A 6,393-nucleotide genomic window follows, 5' to 3' on the forward strand; every position below is an offset into this window, starting at 1 on the left:
CCCCCGCCCCGCTCCGGCTGGGGCTCGGGCTCGGCGCGCCCGGCCGGCTCGCGGCTGCTCCCTGCAGGCCGCCGCGCCGCCGCCGGCCCCCGCCCCCCGCCCCCCGCCCCCCGCCGCGCCCCGGGACCCCGGCCAGCCGCCCGGCCGCCCCTCGGCCGCCTCTGCCCCCGCCCCGCTCGCGCTCGCCCGCCCCACTCCCGGCGCCGCCGGCAGGAGTGGTGCTCGGTGACATATTTTAAAAAATAGCTTTGGCTTGCTGGAAGAATCGGAGGTTTTTGGGTTTGCACCACGGGGATGGAGAAGGGAATATAGACGGGCCGCCTGCACCTTCTAAGTCGGGGAGAAAGTCTAAATACCAAGCCCTAGGAGCTTTAGAATTTGTTTCTGAGTTCAGGGGCCCTTCTTTGCCAGTTACTCACTGTGTGACCTTGAGCAAATCACCACCGCTCTCGGGGACGGAGCTTCCTCAACCTTAAAATGTTAGGGCTGGGCAAGTGACCCCTGAGGTCCTTTCTCCCTCAATCATCTCACGTTTTTAATCCTTTTGGAGGTTTACTCCCTATTACCCCCTCCCCTTCTCATTTCTAACATTATTACCTGATCCACTGCCTCCTCTTTCAAATGTCACCCTCTTTCAATATAGGCTTTCTATTCACTGCCACCAGCTATTTCCTCAACAACTGGTCCCCTTGGTGAGCTGGGGAGGGGGCAAGGCCTGCCCTACCTCCTCAACTCTCAGCCCTACAGTGGTGGTATTTCCTCTTGTGTTTGCCCCCACCCAAATCCAAATGGTACTAGGGCCAATCTAAAGAGGAGGGCAGGCTGCAAAAAAAGGATCTTCTTCCCCAAAGGAGAGGTCTCCGCCATTCCAGCTCCACCTCCCATGTGCGTGTGCACACACACACACACACACACATACACCTGCATTCATGGATATAAAACCATCTCAGTGACGCCAGAGCCCCTTTCATCTCAGGATCTCCCAGCGCCAGGCAGAACCCTAATTACCCCAGCACCCCCCTGGTCCCGCCGGTTCCCCCACTATCATTAGCCCAGTTTTACCAGCGGGGGCCACAGCCTTCCCTTGGCTCCCAGGGTGGAGCCCAGTCTCTACAGTCTGCTCTTGGGAAGGTGTGTGTGTGTGTGTGTGTGTGTGTGTGTGTGTGTGTGTGTGTGTGTGTGTTAAGGGGAGCTGCTCTACCAATTGCCCAGTTTATACTGGGTAGAATCACTTGCCAAGTGGGGCTCTAAGTCTATCTGAGTCAGGCTGCCCTTGTTCATATTATCCTCAGGCTCTTGCCTCCTCAGCTCTGTTGGAGCGACTCCTCTTGGGGGGACAGCATAATTGGGGTCTGCAATGCATAGAGGAGGGGAGAGGAGGGTGCCTCTCTTGGGACCCCTTGGAATCCTGGGGATGAGAGGGGCAGCTGGGATGAAACCCACAGGATGCAGAGTGGGTGGTGATGAGGACTATACAGTGGGTGAAGGGAGCCTGCAGGGTGCAGAGTCAGCATGCAATAAGTGAACCTGTGGGGTCAGCCTGGGCTTGCAGTGGACATGCACCAGCTCAGTGTGGGGCAGTAGGCTGCATCGTGCAGCATCAGGGCAGTGTGCAGTGCGAGGTGACTGTCTTCGGGTCAATGCCACGTCCTCGATGATCATGTTTGGCTGAAACCCGGGGGAGCAAGGCTGTAATGTGCAATGCTTAGGGTGCATGCTCTCTCCCGTATGGAAATAGTCTCTTGGGATTAGCCTGCCCAGGGAGTTGAGATGGAATCCCTGTGCATGGGATACATTTATGAGATGAGCTGCATTTATACTCTGCACCTGTCAGGCAGAACCAGGAGGCAATGGGGGAAGTCTGGCACTAATCTGGATTAGGACAGGATGACGGAGTCCAGAGCGGGAATACGAAAGTGCTATGGTTTTGTCTCCCTTCCACTCTGGCTTCCCCCACGTCTCTGACGAAAGGCCCTAAAGATATCTGGTGAGGGAGACTTTTTGAAATTCCAGACCCAAAGCCATAGAAAATGAAGTGCCTCCTGATCCACCTCCCGACCTCCCCCAGAGGCAGAATGGGGCAGCTTGAACTCAAAGACCAAAGTTTACCATTCCCATCTTCTCCTTACCTCTCTTCCTTGGCTCCCAATATGGGCTGGTAACAGACATGGGCAAGGGCAAAGTCAAGGGCACACTGCCTCCAAAGCAGGCATCCCGCCAGATTCCGGGATCCAGCCCAGGTCTGGAGTTATAGCCCCTGCCTGCTATTGCATCAGCCCCCTTCCCACCCCACTCATCCTGCCTACCCCCATTTCTTGAAGCTTCTAGCTCCTCTCAGAGTCATTTCAGCCCCAGCTTTTGTTGTCTCCTTGCCAGGAAACCCCCACCCGGGGCTGCAGTCTCCTCTCATCCCCCCCACCTCTGCTTTAGGGCCCAATCCCTGGGGATAGTAGGGGGGTGGGGCACAAGTAAGGATGGATAAAGACCCTCTGAGGGGGATCTGTCTGAAGGCCCCCTCCCTCTTAGATTTTGGTTGCCAAGGAGGCAGCAGGAACAGCCTGTTCTCTGGGCTCCCATCGGAGCAGCTATGCCTGGGCCCCGCCTTCTCTCCTTTCCTCCTTCCTTTCCTCTCAGACTGTTGCTAGGAAGCACCCCAAGATTTCTCAGGGTCCCCCCTAGAAGCCAGAGGATCCAAATATCTTTCTGAAGAGCTTCCCCAAAAGCCTGGAAGCTAAGACCCCACACAGTATCCTCTACCCCTGCCAAGAAGCCACAAACAGTTGGGGGTGGGGGAAACAAGGGACAGGCCCTGGACCAACCTGCCCTGGAACTACTGCCAGGGCCCAAGCCTCAGTAACCCCACCTCTCCCCCATTTCCAGCTCCTGCACTCTGGGTGATGTCAGCAAGTGATGAGGTGTCCAGCGGATACCCCTCGACTCTGCAGACACAGCCCCACTTATTGGGGAGTTCTGGAAAAGCAGCAGGGGAAACCAGCTAAGAGAACCCAACCCCCAGATGTTTCTCCCCCTTAGAGATCTTTCAATCTAGAAAAGGTAGTGGAAATGGAGAAAAGAAAGAGGTTTGAGCCTTACCACACTGCAGCCCTCCCCCTCCAATGAAAGGAGATGGGACAAGCTGGTGTGGAGGCCAGGAGCACACAGTGGTTCTCAGGGCCTGAAGGGAGGGGTGGTGGTGCAAAGGAAATGGCAAGCGGGCTTCCTTTCCCTGCCACTGTCCAGACCTCAGGATCATAGGACGTCTCTTCTCTGAGCTAGGAAGGAGTGTGGAAAGGGGAGGCATCCTTCAGGGTGTTGGAGAGGAAACTACTTCAATAATTAGTTCAAATTCTGCCTTTCATTGTCCTGGCTGGTCTCTTTCTGGACCTCTGTAGGGCAGGGGAAATCCAGGAACTATTTTAAAGTGGGTCCACGTTGTAGGCTTCTCCCCCATCCTCTTCTCTCCCAGATAGAAAGAAAGTGGAGATTTTAATGTGGGACCTGTCAGAGAAGGGAACTGGTTTGGAACCAGCTGTGTATGAGTGTGTGGGAACAACTCTTCATGCCTCTGCTGCCAATTAACTCCCCAGAGCAGGGGGACCCAGGCAAGCTTCCAAAGAAAATGTTCCAGCTAGGGAAGGGGAATGACTCAGTTTCCCTGTGGAGAGAAGGGGAGCTGAAACCCTTTGTACCTTTTATGCTTACCAAGTATTTCAATGTTTCTGGGTCTAGACTCTTGTCACTTTTCCTTATATTTATTTTTCACCTAGAATGTCCCCATCCCTTTGGGCACCAAAACCCCTATTCCCTACAGCCTCTTATCTAACCCTAAGCCCCCACTCTGGTCTAGCTCCTTTTCTGCCTCTGTTCAGTGTTGCCATGTAACTCTACCTGGCTGGTTTCCATCTGCCCCACTTCTTCAGGTAGACCCCTTCCCCAGCCAGACCAGCCAATAAGATGAAGAGGTTGGAGCTTGGAACTAAGAGAGCAGAGGTGGGAGCTAAGCCTCTATCAGTGCTCAGGGGGGGAAGAAACGGACAGCAAGAGAAAGTGGGGTAAGAAGGATTTTTGAGAGGAGCTGTATGGAAGGGCAGTTTTCCTTTATATCCAAAGAGGGTGCTGATAACTTTTCTCTTACCCACAGGAGGATTTTCATGGAGTCCTATCCTTGGGGAAAGAGGATCCAGCCAGAGAGCCTGTGGGTCCTAGGAAGCTAATGTGGTGTGGAGGGAGGAAGTTTGTGGAAAGGCTGTCTCTGGGGGTACCTGGGTGGCTCAGTGGGTTGAGTGTCTGCCTTCGGCTCTGGTCCTGATCCCAGGGTCCTGGGATCGAGTTCCGCATCCGGGCTCCCTGCTTAGCAGGGAGTCTGCTTCTCTCTCTCCTTCCACTCTTCTCCATGCTCATACTCTCTCTTTCTCTCTCTCTCTCTTTCAAATAAATAAATACAATCTTTTAAAAGAAAGAAAAATTGTCTCTGATATTTACAGACTAGAGAAGCCAGACATTAAAAGCAGAGAAATTGAAGATGGCCCATGTCCAGAGCTAAGGGGGTCCTTGTAGTCCCTTAGGAGTCCAGTCCTTGGGGGAACCCTGCCAAGCCTAGGAAAGGAGCTGCTGGTGAGAGGTGGGGGGACAAGGAAGGCAGATGGCCTGACTACAAAAGCCGCCTCCCTGCCTCTGTGAAGTGGGAAGAAGGTACCCCAGAGATCTGCCAGGCTTCCTGCCAGAGAGGGATGGTTGAAGCTCAGAATATCACTATCCTCAGGGCCCAGATAGTCCCCCAAATGTACCCAACACCCACTAACTCAGTCAGGAGCAGTCTCAAAGTTGACAGCTTCTCTCTAAGAGTGGCAGGCTGGGTGATGAGGGATGGGAGAGGAACTGTAGGATCTAAGGATGGCTCAAGGTCGGGGGCCCTGGGGCACTATAACCAGAAAGGAAGGAGAGGAAGGAGCAAAGGGAAAGTGGGGATCTGGGAAAAAGGAGGGAGACCAGGTACATGTGAGGCCGCAGAGGAACAGGGTTTGTGGTCATCTCGAGTTTGAGTGTGTGTGCGTGGCTGGGGCAATTCGGAAGTTAAGTCTGGGGAGTCTGGGTTCTCCCCCCTTCCTGTTTTGGAAGCTTTAGCTCCTCATATGTGGCAGCTGTTTTGCAGAAGTACTCTTTCTTGGTGGTGTCACTTGAGTAGGCACAAAAGGGAATAGAATGGAGGTGGTATGGATGGGTCTCTGGGGAGGGAGAAAGGCCATAGGCAGTCATGACCTCAGAGGGATGTGATCTGGCCCTCCTTCAGCAGCACTCGAACCCTCAGAACAGGAGTCCTTGTCTCTGTATTGTGATTTTTGCTCCAATACCTGGGATCCTGTTATTCTCTGTCACAAGGGCCACAAGTTTGCTTCCAGACCCTGAACACAGTGCTCTCCCAGATTCATCCCCCTGATGACTGATTTTGCCAGTGAAAGGGTCGCCAGAATGGTTGCTGGGGAATACGGATGGAACTTGGCCTCATGGACCGGGATATCAGGCTTAGGGTATCGGATGGGAGAGCTGAAAATGGGGGGTGGTGGAACTGGCTGGGGCCTCCATGCTTACTTTTGTCCTAGGTTATAAATATTAGGGATGCTCTGTTCACAGGCCAGGGCAAAGGATAAGGGCTGTCTATAGGAAAGCTCAGACATTGGAGTCAGAGGGGAATAGTATTTGCTTCTGAGCTTCCTACTGGAGGGGGAAAGGAGAGCTAATGTCTAAAGGCCTAAATATAATTATGCACAATATGGTTCCATAGGATAAGCAAGACATCATATTGTTTTGTTTTAAATATTTTATTTATTTATTTGTCAAGGAGAGAGAGAGCGAGAGAGAGAGAGAGAGCGCTCACAAGCAAGGGGAGCAGCAGGCAGAGGGAGAAGCAGGCTCCCTGCTGAGCAAAGAGCCTGGTGTGGGACTCAATCCCAGGACCCTGGGATCATGTCCTGACCAGAAGGCACACTCTTAACTGACTGAACCACCCAGGCATCCCTATTATAGCATTTTTAATAAACTTAAAAAAAATGGGTTTAGGGAACCCTGGGTGGCTCAGTGGTTTAGTGCCCGCCTTCTGCCCAGGGACTGATCCTGGAGACCCAGGATCGAATCCCACATCGAGCTCCCTGCATGGAGCCTGCTTCTCCCTCTGCCTCTCTCTCTCTCTCTGTCTCTCATGAATGAATAAATAAAATCTTTTTTAAAAATGGGTTTAGATTTACAGGAAAATATAGACTAGGGAGCCCCCATCTACCCCATACCCAATTTCTCCTTTTATTTAGCCTCTTATGTTAGTATTTTTTACAATGAATGAACTACTAATATGTTATTATTAACTGATATCTATGCTTTTCTCGTATTTCTTAGTTTTCA

This window comes from Nyctereutes procyonoides, unplaced genomic scaffold (assembly GCF_905146905.1).
Source record: "Nyctereutes procyonoides isolate TBG_1078 unplaced genomic scaffold, NYPRO_anot_genome, whole genome shotgun sequence".
NCBI classification, from domain to species: Eukaryota; Metazoa; Chordata; class Mammalia; order Carnivora; family Canidae; genus Nyctereutes; species Nyctereutes procyonoides.